The sequence below is a fragment of the Medicago sativa genome, chromosome 8 (assembly GCF_051527215.1).
Source record: "Medicago sativa cultivar Bolivia chromosome 8, Bolivia_mono, whole genome shotgun sequence".
NCBI lineage: Eukaryota > Viridiplantae > Streptophyta > Magnoliopsida > Fabales > Fabaceae > Medicago > Medicago sativa.
The window spans coordinates 29,898,757-29,913,835 of NC_140756.1; the positions used below are offsets into that span (position 1 = coordinate 29,898,757).

The following is a 15,079-nucleotide window of genomic DNA, read 5'->3' on the forward strand; positions in this document are numbered from 1 at the left end:
AAGCTAAAATTATTGAAGCTAAATGACAACTTTCTTGTAGTGTAAGATGATTGGAGGGGTTTCTTCCAGCACCGTTCTCCATTTCATTTTTGTCTCAATTGATTGAAGCTAGTTATCAATAAGGTGGATTGATTTCATTCACGTGTGCTAGTTGCTATTGAATCCACTTTTGCTTCCATTCATCTACACTTTGGTGGTTTTGTTTCAAACTCCAAAGCCACTCACTACAAGTGTTTGTTTTTTTGCCTCAATCAAAATTTAATTGTGTAGCTTTCATTTGCATCGCAAATTCACTACTACAATTTTGGCTTTTAATAGCGCAATTTTAATAGCGTTTCTCTATAAACGCTATTATAAAGGCATCCCATAGACCTGTTATAGCACTTTCCCACGAGCGCTAATATAAGCTAGTTATAAATTGGATGACATAGCGCTTTTATGAAAACGCTATTGTTTAGCTTCACAAAGATAGCGCTTTCGAACAAACGCTATTATTCTCCTATACTTAGATAGCGTTTTCAACAAAACGCTATTTTTTAGCTTCATCAAATTAAAAAAAAAAGGACAAAACTTCCACCAAAACGTACCCACCCACCTCCACTCCACCTCACATAAAAAAAAATCCATATCTCTCACTCATCTTCATGAAAACCCTTCAAAAAAAATAAATCACTTTCACAAAAAAATCCAGATCGGCACCTTCATCTCATCATTCTAGATATGTACCTTCATCTCATCATCCTTCAAAAACCCAGATCGACACTTTCATCATCCTTCTTGCAAAACCCCAAATCGGCACCTTCATGTTCATACCCAGTTCGCATCAGCGCTATCTTGAAACGGCACCATCAGTGATCGATTCATCTCATCATCGCTTCGTCTATCCTTCATCGTTGTTCCTGCAAAATCCCAAACCCCAAAACTCATTGAACCCCACCCTCAAGCCTTAGCGCAAGGTCAGAAGCTTAGCAGTTTGAAGAAAGATGGTGCGCCAATAAACCCCACCCTCTTCATTCAAATTTCTCGTTCGTTATTGTTCCTGTTTGAATGAGCACGCGTCGTCGCCGTCGTCGTTTTCTCCATTTGTCCTTCAAGAATGGTAAGAAATTATTTTGGTTAGAGATTTTTAGAAAATCTTGTGGTTTTATTTAAGAAAATCTTGGGGTTTAATTTGATAAGTAACTTTGGCAAGAAAATGAGATTGAGATGGAGGTTTTAGGTTTTTCTGGTAACAGGTTTGTTTGTGACTTTGTGAAGAAATTATGTAGAAATTCCACTTAATTAAGTACTTATTTAATAAGTTGTTATCATATAAGAACTTATGTATAAGTTGTTTTTATAATCAACAAAAAAAAACAATGAGGACTTATGTATAAGCTGTTTTTATATAAGAAGTTATGTATATTAATAAGTTGTTAACTTGTGTAAATTTCGGTTGGCCCTCCCTTTTGCTGACTGTATTTGTTTGTTTGTTTGATTACTACGAGTGTTGTGCAAGACTGCTGTCTTGGGTTTTTTTGAATGAGGTTTAGTAGGCTAAAGTATTGGTGGTTTTGACAGAGTTTGTGTTTATGGCTTTAGCGATAGTTTTGGTTGTTGTCAGGCTCTTTTGAGCTGTTGGAGTTTTTTTTTTTCTTTTGGGGCTAGTTGTGTTGTACATCTATTCGGGTGTGTTGGCCCTGTTTTGGGCGGGTATAGTTTTTTAGGGGGAGGTACAGATACTGGTGCTTTCCGGGGTTATTGTCTTAATAAGCATTTGTAATTTGTTTTCCTTGTATTAATGATATTCTTAAGCTTTTTATTCTTAAAAATATAAGAACTTATGTATAAGTTGTTTTATACAAGAACTTATGTATAAGCTGTTTTCATTTCAGATTATATATAAGAGCTCCCTGATGTTTAATTCTTGGTTAAGAATCAGAAGAGTTCAGAAGGTTTATAATCAGGGAAATCCATTGATTTGGTAAAAAAAAAATAATGGTTTTGTGGGGAAAAAGTTTATAATTTATAAATGCTAGAGTTAAGTAGAAAACTTGTATATTTATGACGTCTGAACTGTAAATTGAGAAGCCTGAATTTACTTGTTTTAGTTGGCATATTGATTTGCATGATTTTTTTTTTATTAAATACTGAATAAATTTGTATGCCATTGGGATAATTATTTGCTTGATCATTACTTTTTGAATGATTAGGTATACTAACAGTAGGTAAAACTTTCTACTTGCCATGTTTTAACTACTATACATGTTTCTGCATTATTTGTAAACAACCATCATAGGCGGGTGTTTTTTCTCTCGCTGGTTTAGTGACTACTGTCCTAAACAGCAGAATCAATTTGTATTTGAATTCCTTGGCATGGTCTGGCCGACTCTTGTAGTTCTCTGTAGTCTTCTCCGTATTCGTCTTGTGTTTGGAACATACATTTTTATAAAATTTGATTAGCCGTTCAAAAAAATATTATTGATTGTCCTTGTTATATTTCAGTATGATGACGTTGTTATACTAATAGATGCAGATTGAAAGTAGAGCTTAGTTAAAACTTGAGAGCATGGATAGTTTGGTACATGGTTTTGAAGATTTGCTTGAAGAGAGGAAGCGTGTTAGGAACCCTTTTGTCTTTATGCTTATTATGGGCAGAACAATGTATTTGGTTTTTATGCAATATTTGAACAGCTAGTTTCTTTGGTGTCCCAGGATTGCTAACAAGTGGTGATAACCAGTGGTGATTGGAGAAGTGTGGAAACAACTATCTATCAATTCTTCTATAATACAAGAATGGTTAAGCCTACCATCCTTCCTTTTTCAGGTTTGTTAATATTTTTTAGTATTGTTTGATGAAAAATCATATGGCTAGAACTGAAGGTTGAAGTTCATGCATGTAGCTACCATATATGTTAATCTATCACAATATATAATACTTGTGATCAAAATAGAAAATGTTTAGTTTTTGTATACATCATATTCTATTTTCATTTCTATGTTAGGATATCAACAAAATCATCATTAAAATAACTCAACAAATTTTATCAAATGTTGACTGATTGAGTCACCTCTCTAAGTATACATGTGTATATGTGGAGTATAGAATAAGTATTTGATAAAATTTATATTAATGTATGATACTTTGAAGTAATTACACTAGTGACATGAGCTACCATAATATATCACCCTCTTGTAACTATCGCTTGACATAATTATTTGCAACTTGCTGATATGGGAATTTGGAAGGCATAGGAAGGTGATTTGACCCATCCACGGGTAGTTTGTTACTTATAAGTGTTTGAATGATCTAACCTTTTTACCAATTTTATGATAGTGGAATCACTCCTTTTTTGATAAAACTATGATATTGGAATCACTTTTTTTTCTTCTTCTAGTTATCAGTGTACATGTTTCGAAGTACTCTTTATTTTGTGAGTTATATGTATCTTGTCTATGGTCAAAAGCATATGAGATGATCTTAATATTATTAAATTGAAGTGATCTTATTTTGTTTTGGAAGCTAAGTTTGATCTGAACACGTGATGACTTTTTATACTTAGTGTTACTTGCTCTATGTATTGTTTTATTTGGGGCTTGTTACTAACTGATTTTGTGAGTTATATGTATCATGTCTTTGGTCAAAAGCATATGAGATGATCTTAATATTATTAAATTCAAGTGATCTTATTTTGTTTTGGAAGCTGAGTTTGATCTGAACACGTGATGACTTTTTATACTTAGTGTTACTTGCTCTATGTATTGTTTTATTTGGGGCTTGTTACTAACTGATGGGTCTGTCCAAAGTGATGCTCTATACTAAGTCATGCTAGTTATATGATAAGCAATTATGCCTTTATCCTATAAGAACAACTTGAGGTTTTGTTGAGAAGCTTTTTCATGTTAATTAATTTTTCGTTTCGTATTATATGACACAGGAGACTATATTGCTGAAAAACTTAAATTGGGTAAAATGCAACACTGATGGTGCTGCCAGCTCTGATAAAGCTGCTTGTGGAGCTTATTTACAAATTCTGACTCAGGTTTTTTAGGTGCCTTTACTATCAATATTGGTCAATGTTCAGCTTTGAATGCACAATTAATAGTAGCAATGGTAGCCATAGAGCTGGCTCATATGCATCATTGGCAGTCTTTGGCTGGAGACTGCTAGTTCCTTGGAGCTTAAGAAATAGGTGGGATAACTGTTTGTTTTTGTTGAATAGATTTCAGGTTACTCATATATATAGAGAGGGTAACAAATGTGCAGACATATTAGCTAACGTTGGTCTTGCTTTATCCTCACATTTCTGGTACAATGAATTGCCTCTCAGATTTTGGCAGAATTTGCTAGGAACAAGACTGGTTTCCCAAATTAGTACTTTTTGGAGGGTTTTGGTTTTATGTCCCCCCTCATCTTCATCTTTATTTTGTACTTTTATCTTTTTATGGAATGAATTCTGAAGATTGTAATGAGATTATCATGAATGTAATTTGCTATATTCATATTTCAGTATCTTACTATAGCGTTTAATTATAGCATTTTTGTTTACAAATTTTTTTTAAAAAAAATACGCAACTTTTATTAGCGCTTTTCGTAAAACGCTAAGAAACCCCTATTTGAGTAGAAAGGCTACGATAGCGCTTCTCAGAAAGTGCTAAGAAACAACTGTTAGAAAAGCTACTTTAATAGCACTAGAATAAGGCTATATTAGCGCTTTTCTGAAAGCGCTATTGACGTGTTGCTATTTAATAGCGTTTGGAAAGCGCTATTATAGGCTCCTGACCTTTTATAGCGGGGGCTTTCTTAGCGCTTGAGAAGCGCTATTAAGAGCCAAAATAAGTGCTATTAAAGGGGGTATTTTGTAGTAGTGATTACAACAATTCTCTGAATTTGATTCTGTCAATTGAGGTCGCGCAACCGCGCTAATGCCATTGGACATTACAAAGGTTGAGTCACGCGTGTATCAATATTAGAATCGTTCTGGTGAATTGTCAACGGACTACAGATGGCATACACGTGCCCTTGGCCGTGTGTGTCCGAAGCTGCACCATCCGTTTCAGCCATGGTGCAATCTGCTGCAGCACCGGTTTCAATGGCACCTAAGTCTTTTGCAGCAGCTCTATCGGGAGCATCAAAAATTGAAGAAGTGCCCTTACCCACACCGTGTATTAAGGGCGATGCTTTGAGCATTAAAATCGGTCAAGAAGAATACTATAAGGGTTTAGAAGATTGCAAGAATGCATTAAGGGCTCGTCTGACCCTTAACAAACGGCGGATGATTATAGGAAAATATGGGCCCTAGGTACGGTTAACCTCAAGCCGGGTCTGTTACGGTTTTCACAATGGACAAAGGATTTCAAATATCAGACACAAAAACAGACTAATGAACGGTTTGGATACGCTTGATGGAGTTACCTCAAGAGTATTGGAGGGAGAGAACGTTGAAGGAAATTGCTAGTGCGGTAGGGACTCCAATTGATATCTTTTGGACACTATGCGAGAATTCTTGTCAACATTGACCTCTCAAAGCGAATTTATGAAGAAATTCTTGTTGAAAGGGAGGGTTTTGCCTTCAAGGTTGAGGTGCAATATGAGAGGCTTCCTTTGTTTTGTCAGCACTGTTATTCTATAGGACACAGTGTCTCATCATGTCGGTGGTTACATCCGCATCCACCAAAGGACAAGAATGACCGTGGGAAACAAATTGTTGTTGCCGAGGCTGCACCTAAACATCCTCCTCGGCAAAACAAAAGTAGTAATGATGTGGGTGCTTCTTCTTCGGCCATTGGTAACAACGGGACATGGGTTCCTATCCCGGTTGTGTCGACTGTTCTTACCACACAGAGAGCTCAGGTTTCTTCTACACCTGTACCTACTTCATTGGTCTCAGTGTCACTGGCTTTACCGGCTTCAATTGCTGCCCCTTCTTTGAATCGCAGTCCACAGTTAGAGCCGGTTGTTTCATCTATTGTGGCTACTACACAATTCGACAAGTCTAATAATTTCAGCATTCCTCTTCACAATGTGTTTGATTTAATTACTCCTAGAGAGTTGCCACTTAATAGGCCAGTGCTTGAGCTTGTTTCCCCTGATGCGCACGTTGACGTGCAACCTGTAGAATCGACGAAGTTGATTCAGAAACCAAGGGAGGAGTTGGCGAACCCCTTGGTAACTGCAGATACAGAGTCGCTTCTGGATAGTGTGGAACACAATCATATGAGTCCTCGGGAGCTGGGGACGAGTCCCAAGGAATCTAATGAGCGTGGTACACACTCATCCCCTCTTGGGTGTGAGGACATACGACCTAACGGGGTGGAATAGACAACTCAGACGTCGTTGGTGACCCCAGTGACTGATGATGTTTCTGAACCACTTCAGGATGGTGTGGAACAAGATCATGTGAGCCCAAGGGAGCTGGAGGAGAGTCCCAAGGGTGCTCGTGAGATTGTTACAAGGCCATCCAATGATGAGCATGATGACATGCATGAGGTTCCGGTTCATACTTTGCAGGACGTGGTTGCAATGACTAATGACCCTACAGTCACGCAAATTTTTCCTCTGGAGGTAGCTTGTTTACCTACGGCTGATATTCAAGAGGTGGTGGGTATGCAACGACAAGAGGTTCACCCTAGTAAAAATATCCAACATGGTCTTGATTTGTGGGAAAGAGTCCGAGAGTATGATGCAAGGACAGCAGCGGAAGCAGCTCAATCTCAGTCCAAGTCTGACAAGTCCCTTCCGGTGCTTACAAGAAATCAGAAACAGAAAGTTAAGGTTCAACAGATAATGACAAAGCAGCCTCCTAAATCCCGTGCACGGGGAGATAACAAATTCAATGCTCAATGAATATCCTCTTTTGGAATGTTAGAGGTATCGGTAACTCCGAAACTCGAATTGCTTTGAAAAATTTCTGTTTATCACACAAACCTTCCTTAATTTTTGTGGCGGAACCAATGGTTAATTTTGCACAAATTCCTGCTTGGTATTGGCCTACTATAGGAGTGTCTAAATATTGCATTAATAATAGAGGCCCTTTGCTTCCCAATCTTTGGGCTCTTTGGGGTAATGATTTATGTGCAACAGTTATTTTTCTGTCTGATCAATGCATTGCTCTGGAGATTTCTTGTTATCAGTCAACTGTATATATTGCTGCAATTTATGCTAGTACTTATTATGTGAAGCGTCGACAACTTTGGGCTGATCTTACTCATTTACAAGGCTGTTTCCAAGGATATTTTTCGCGAAGGAAACAGTTGCGCAGATAAGTTGGCTAATATGGGTCACGCAATCACTGGTGCCATTTGTTAGACACTCTCCCCGTCGGTGTGGTCCTTGATTTTTTTAGGGATAGATGTGGACTTCCGAATTACAGATTTCCTTGATTGTTTGTTCGGGGTCTACTGTCTTTGTTTATTTTTTCTGTTTTGTTTTTGCTGTTTCCTTTTGAGGGTTTTGGTCTAGTCCCCCCCTCTTTTTGTAATTATTTTTCCCCCTTTTTTTAATAAATTTTTTGAATGTGGTGGCATAGGATGGAGGTGTTTCGGGGTGCCAACCTAGTTGGGATGTCGATGATACCGCTTGATGTTTGTCCACATTCCTTGCTTATCAAAAAAAAAAAAAAAAATTGGAGGGGAAACAAAGCTAGAGGAAATGAGAAGCAAGAACATGGTGAGAAGGATCTTAATCAATAGAACTGAGGAATTTGTCTAGTCTGGCTTTGACGTGAGTGAAATTTTATTTTATTTGACCAGGTATAGGGATCACCCAAATAACATAAGTCACTCAGACAATAATTTTGTAAAACATTTCTAAAACTTTCAATGCTGCTTGGGTTGTAGGTATTTCCTCCAATTTTTTCATTTTATAGGTCAAAATAATGTTGAAATCCCCAAACACGAGCTAATTAGGATTGCAATTAGAAGCATAAAGAGAGTCTACTAAATTAGAAGTAAGAATTATTAGTAAGATTTGAATTCAAAACAATGTAGTTAGAGTTTAAATCTTTCAAGTTAATCTGATTATGTCACTGTTCCAATGTCTTTGACTAGACATGCTTTTTCTCTCAAAAAAACACAATTTTTTAAGAGGTGTTTTTTGATAATTGTCGACGACCCACCCTTATACCGTCTTATAATTGATAACATTTTATAAACTCAATGGTAATAAACTCAACGAAACACTTTTTGTTTCAGTTCCACTAATTCTCCTTTGATGCACTGATGTTGAAAAGTAAATATGTGAACGTGTTGAAAAGTAAATATGTATCTTCAATTGCTAAAAGTTATCCCCAGAAATAAAGTCAAATCCAAGAAATTCAAAAGTCAAACACTCTATGTCATAAATAAAGTATGATTTATTTATCTATTTATACGATGATTCTTTTCATGATAAGGGTTGCGGGCGGTAGCAATGAGGTGGACCGTTGGTTGCTCTTGGATGTAGTAAAGTGGTCATCTAGTCCCCAACGAGACGGTGAATGAGGTCAATGGTTGACTTATCTTTGATGTTGTAATCGGCAAGGGTCCGTCCGTCCTCTAGTCGCTTCTTGGCAAAGAGCAAAATTTGTTGGTGCACTGGGAGCTTTTCCTCGTCAAAAATCTTCTCCTTCACATTGTCTATTGTGTCTGAACTTTGAACCCTCAGGAAGAAAGTCCTTCTAGTCAAGGTCATTATAATAATATCCATCTGCACCGCAATTGCCAACTCATTAATCAATGATAATTCAAAGCAGTCAAAAGAAACCAAAACCCCTTGCAACTATTATCACAGCACAACTAGTCATAATAAATTTATGATCAAATTAACAAAAGAAATATTGAGACTCGTATTTCAAAAAGTGATCCAAAAATTGAAAACACTAAACCTTTTTTTGGCATTTAAAAAACTGGTGAATTTGAGATAAAATGCTAGAACATAAATTAAAAACATATAAGAAAATAATAAGACTTCAATAGGGAAACAAACCAAAGTAAAGAATTGGAGATTGGAGGTACCATTGGGATTGTATAAGTTATGCAAATTTCTAACTTGAGAGGTTCAGAACCAAATGGAATCAAAAGGAACTCTGACGAAAGAGGTTCTAAAGTAACCTGTTGGACACTCTTCGCAATAGACTGTAATTTCAGTTTGCATGTCTGAGACCTAGCCAATATATCATAACTATACTCAGACTCGGAAGAGTTTGGACCAACACAATAAATATTAACAGCATTTCCCAAAAGCATAGTACTATTATTGAGAATAAATAGTTTGCCGTAATTTTCCTCTTGAAGAACAATGGTTTCATCAGTAGACTTCAAGGAGACAACGAAGGAGTGACCATAAGAAAATTTTATTTGAGAATCTCCGTGTCTATAGCTGAAATACCTAGACACCACTTTTGGTGATGCAACATAGTCACAACCTGAAAGGGGGAAGTAACATTTCCCATGGATGCATTCTTCTTCATGCTTCCTCTTTCTTGTGTAACTTATTTTCTCCTTGCAACCATATTTTTCATTGCGACATGACACGTTGATAGATAGCAATAGATTCTCAATCGCTCTACAACGTTTTGAGTTAATAGGCAATAAGCACTTGCTACACATGATCCTAGTTTCAGGACGGCAGGTAGAGCAAATAATATGACCATTGTCACACTGAATTGCAACAAAAAAGAAATACATCAAATTAGACGTCCAACCATTTGTTAGAATAAAATAAAATAAGAGATTTCTTCGTAAGGCTTGTTAGCAAATTATGAAATCAAAAGTATAACGAACATAAAGCTAATCATTCTTAATTTATTCTTCTAAAAAGTAGAAGGATATACAAAAATAAAGACATTCATAATTATTAACCAAATTTCACTCTTACTAGTATTCAAACCCAACGTAAAGCAAATAAGTCTCAGTCTCCTAGGCTTAAAATAACTTATCCAAGCATTTAAAATAAAAACAAATTGATTTTTTAAATGGAATCACTATCTCTAAGCACTAATTCATCATCATGCTCACACCAATAAAAAGAATGTATGGCCTAAAGTCTCGGTGCATGTTATGGTGGATAAGAATACAATTAATATATCAAATACAACATGTTATGGTGGATATAACAATTAAGGGTGTAAGAAGTAAGAAATATATAGTTGATCATTGAAATTACATTGCACTAGGGAAAGGGTCAACAGCATAAGTAAAAGATGATATTGATAATATTCATAAAATAAAATAAAAACAGCTGATATTCTGATAAGCTAAAGCTCCTACCAATCCCTTTTTATAATAAACCAAAACTTATAAATTAATAGACTATTCCATAAAACTATAACTTAAATGCCAAACACAGTAAAAAACTTTGCAAGCCTCTATTAGATTCATATCAGCAACATTTTCTCTTTATCTCCCATATGAATCTACAAAAGGATATATTCATAAGCCTTTATTTTTTTCAAGTCCAACAAACAATAGAGCTATAACTTTTTACAATATTACAAAAATATAACAACAAAAAAATTCATAGCTTTATCATAGATATTCAACATTTAATCAGCACAAAAATGTTCAGGGCAGCTATCAAATCCATTGATAACTGAATAAGGCTTTGTTTGGGAGTTTAGAGGGGAGGGGAAGGAAGAGCACTCGGGGGACATAAATATATGGGAAATTTGAGAAATCTTTCACATTTTTTGAAAGAGTGTTTTTTTAGAGAGTGATAAAGTAATGTTCATGATTAATATATTTTTAATTTTAAGAATATTATAACAACATATATTAAATTTGAAAAATTCATATAAACCCTCCAAAACCATCCTCCAGTACAATTTTTAGTTCCCCCAAATGAGGAGGGTTTTATATTTTCAAGAAAAATAAGCCCCTCCTCCCAATGTCCCCTATTTCTTCCATGTACTCCTTTCTTTTCTTTTTTTCCAAACCCTCCCCTCCCTTCCCCTCCAAACTCACAAACACAACCTACAAGAATCCCTTCCCAATTAGCTATCAAAGGCAAGAATCTTCATCAATGAACAACCTAGTATCCTTCAGCATGCAACATTTTTAACACATAAACAATGGTTCCCTCCTAAAAGAAACACTTGAAAATTTGAAGTTTTGAATAGTCCTGGGCGCTTAAGAGCAAAGTGTTTAGAGGAGTTTCACGTCGTGCTTAAAGGCGAAGTGTATAGCATATACTATTGAATACAATCTTGAAATATTTTAGAAAAGAGTATCATAGTTAATGACGAGAAACATATTGCATATATAACAACAAATAACTCTTCTCAGAAAAGAAAAAAAAAGAAGCAAATGCATACCTGTAAGACGGGAATACGTAAGAGTTGAAAACAAAGACAGCAATCAAGCAATTTAGGGTTGAAAAGCATCAGAGGAACAGAGCTATTCTTTCTAACATCTTTTGAGGAAGAATCAACAGGCTCCATTGCACTTTTTTACAAATAGTGAATAAAAACTATTAGAATTTTATATAATCAAAATCAAGTTTTTGACTAAAATAATAATCAAGTTGTTCTAGTATAAAAATTCAAGTCGCTAAAGATAAAATTTAACAAAACACTCACATGGAAATTGTAGATTCTTTGCTCGCTTGATTTTGGGTGTTCCGTGGTCGGTTGTCTTTTGGTGCTACCGATTCCTTTCCTATTTAAAGGCCCCTTTTCTTAACCCCCCACTGATTTTCTTTATCCGTTGTTGTCTTATTTGGAAAATTACTTTTAGGCACCTTCAATTGCGTATAGACTCCTCGAAAACCCAAAAATAACCCTATTAGGAGTTACACCCCGTTCGTTGAAGATCGAGAGTTACAAACTGATCCTTGGATCAGGCGTTGTGAACCGAATTGGGCGTAAGACATAAACAATCATAACACACTCGAACACACTTAAAAACACTAAAAGATAACACATTCAACATTCATCACTTCAAAATCCTTTCAACATTCAAATAATATAAAATTTGTGCGTATTTTGTTCAACATTCAAAATGTAATTCGTTCAACATTGAAAAGTGAAATATTCATACAAATTCAAAATGACAATCGTTGCGGACTTGTGATATACATCATTCATAAAAAAACAAACAAGCAAAATAAAAATACATATAAATTCATTGGAACACCCTCCTTCTACGTGCACCTTGATACTGAGTGACTGGCTCTGTTTCTTAGACAATTTGCTCCTGAGTACCATACAGATCATTGCAAGTGTTACCATTTGCCATGCCATGGTCCTAACCCTCCCGACTAGATGCAATGTATCCAAAGTATCTCCTCCTGTATCTGAACCTCCATGTTTGATGGCCTAAGCAGACCTCCCACGACTAGAGCCACTAATTTGGGGTGAGATACTCACTAGAACTGGAAGTGTAACCGATATGTACTATCAGTGTGCCTCCAGAAATAGACAACTCATTTCCTCAGGACATGAAACAAAAAGTCTTAGAATGTCTGGTCCATCTGGAAGACATTTAGCTCTAGTACGGCAAAGGGATTCCTCGAAATGGTTTGAATACTCCCAAAATTCCTCAACACAAACTCTGGAAATTGTGACATTAAACCATCTTGCAGCCAAAAGTTATCCACCTAGAGTACCCACAAATATCTTGGAATAGAAGCGTCTAACAATAGTTGTCATAGGGATCAAACTTCACGTCGTCGGCCTCTATTCTTGAATCCGTAGTCTTAACTATTTTTTAATTGCATTTTACTAGATGATCATATAGACTAACTATTTGTAAGAGGTCTGATTAAAAGGTTAAGCAAGGAAATTATATGTACTTCAAGACTCCACTAATTTCAATGACCATGCAATGGTGTATTTTTTATTTTTTTATAATGTCTACACCATTTTTGGTGGCTTTACCCCTTCTTTGGTTTTTAGACTTTTTATTGACAATTCGAACAAAGAATAATTGTCCTTTTCTTAATTTTCCTATCGATCATTATGTTTCTCTCTTTACTTTTTGAAACACACAAATGACTTTTATCTCTTCAATCTTCATTAGTTTTTAGACTATCCATTGAAAATTCATCCATAAAACAAATGTAATTTTTTTCATTTGTATCACTATGCATTTCTTTCTCTTGTTTCAAATTCACAAAGGCCATTTACAAATTCATTAGTTCTTACACTATTCGTTGACAATTCATCCATACAACAAAAGTTGTTTAATTCATTTATATCTTCGTCGTTATGCATCCATTTCTCCTGTTAGAAATAAACAGATGCGCCTCTAACATTTTATCAGAAGTGTTAAGTGATATGTTGTGCAAACGTACAAGTGTTTCAATCAACGCATATATAATGGAATTATAAACTTCATTATCTGAAGGTCGTGTCTTGCATTAGAGTAATCTTCATTTTCACTTTACATCACATAAATATTTATTGTGAAGGTTATAGATTAGGTGTAGAAGAAGCTGAGGACAATCACATAACTATTACTTGATTATGAAGTTTGAAACTTTGTGTGTTTTGTTTATTTCCTTGTGTAATTTTATTTATCTATCTGAAGGTAAAGGTCTAGCAGCTGGCTTTGGGCACTTTGAAGGGTAACTAACTTTATTCTACATATTTCACTGGTTCAACTTATTCTGAACACATCTAATAAAGAATGTGGGTTACAAGATCCATAAAGAAGTTCAATATTTTCAAAGAACTATGAACGGAAGGTAGTCACACTTCTTGAAACTCTTCCATTTGCATCTTTACTCAGCATTTATTGTATAATTTGTTTCATTTTTTGCTCTCTATTTTAGAGGTGCTATTCCCTAACATAACTCTGAAAGTTTGTTGCTTCTGCTCTAATGTTTATTTCTCAAGGATCATAACTAAAACACACTCATGTAATATAATTCATTTTAATTAAATTATTATTCTTTCAAGTTTACAAACTAACACTTAGGAAGTCATAATGCAACCCATATCCCCACAAAATTTAAACCAATTTTATTATACATCTTGTGAATAAAGAGATTAAAAATAATTTCAAATTTAAGTCTGCGCAATGCGCGGGTCTACATCTGGCGAGAATATAAAACTGCATAAGATCTAATAATAGATTGTCTAAACTTGATGTTTACTACTTCTAGCTAGTTATATTCCCTCTTTCTTCGTATCCTTTTCTGTTTGAAAATCAATGTAACCATACTCTTGCATGCATGAATAAACTTAACATTTTATCTTCTGCCTCTGCCCTACATTTTAGCATATAGTCACTATGTTTACTACAATTGGTAACATATACTATACAATACAACAAAGTCTCACTAACAATCTGTCACTGATGTACATTTGTTCCACCCAGAGAATCATCAATAACTCATAGGGAGTGGATTCAAATCACTTCACAAATAATTCTTAAGTATATACTTTGCCACTGCAATACGCTTCATATGACTATACTACATAAGTCATTTCATCTATCTATTATAAAAATAGACTTCAATTTATCCTAGTGTATGTTTCTTAATCGCAGAAAGCCATATCAAGCAGAAGATCATTACAGAGCTCAAGAAAAATTTAAAAAAATTAAAAAAATTAAATCCTTGAGCATTAGAAGAAAATATCACATGTTGCAGGTGCACTGAGATTGTTTCCTTGTCAATAACCTTCGCCTTCACATTGGATATCATGTCTGAACTATCAACCCTCAAGGGGGTAATCTTTACAACTCAGTGCATTATGAATATTTTGCGTCTGCACCAAAACTGCCAACAAATAAATCAGTAATGAAACCACCAGCAAGAAAACAAAAGCCCTTTCAACCTTTATTATAGCACAACAGGGAAAACGAATTTCAAGATCAAATGAAAAAAATAAAAATTGATTTTGATATTTCAAGAACGTGTCTTAAATTGAAAAATGGAAAACACTAACAATCCTTTCTGGCATTTGAAAAACTGATGAATTTGAGATAAATTGCTAGAGTATAAATTTGAGATAAAATGCTCGACAACAAACAACATTCGTTTTATATTATAATATTTTATTCTAATTAATAATTTTTAACTATATTGCGTGTACTTTGAAATTTAAAGACGTTACTCCCATTGTGTCAATGTACTACTGTGATGGTTAAATTTCAACCGTACCTTTATTGCAACTGT

General features: G+C 35.0%; 1 long non-coding RNA gene and 1 pseudogene across 2 annotated transcripts in view; one reads left to right on the top strand and one right to left on the bottom strand.

The window, feature by feature from the left end:
• Positions 1-15,079, bottom strand: part of LOC146898250 (polyubiquitin-like) — an 86,824-nt pseudogene that overhangs the window by 10,852 nt on the left and 60,893 nt on the right. Inside the window, exon 7 of the transcript XR_015023633.1 lies at positions 8,447-8,683. The product of XR_015023633.1 is annotated as a polyubiquitin-like (transcript). The remainder of the gene's footprint in view (positions 1-8,446; positions 8,684-15,079) is intronic.
• On the top strand, positions 316-4,518 carry LOC146898253 (uncharacterized). The gene is made up of 2 exons (XR_015023649.1): positions 316-1,099; positions 2,695-4,518. It is a non-coding gene; the product is annotated as an uncharacterized LOC146898253 (long non-coding RNA).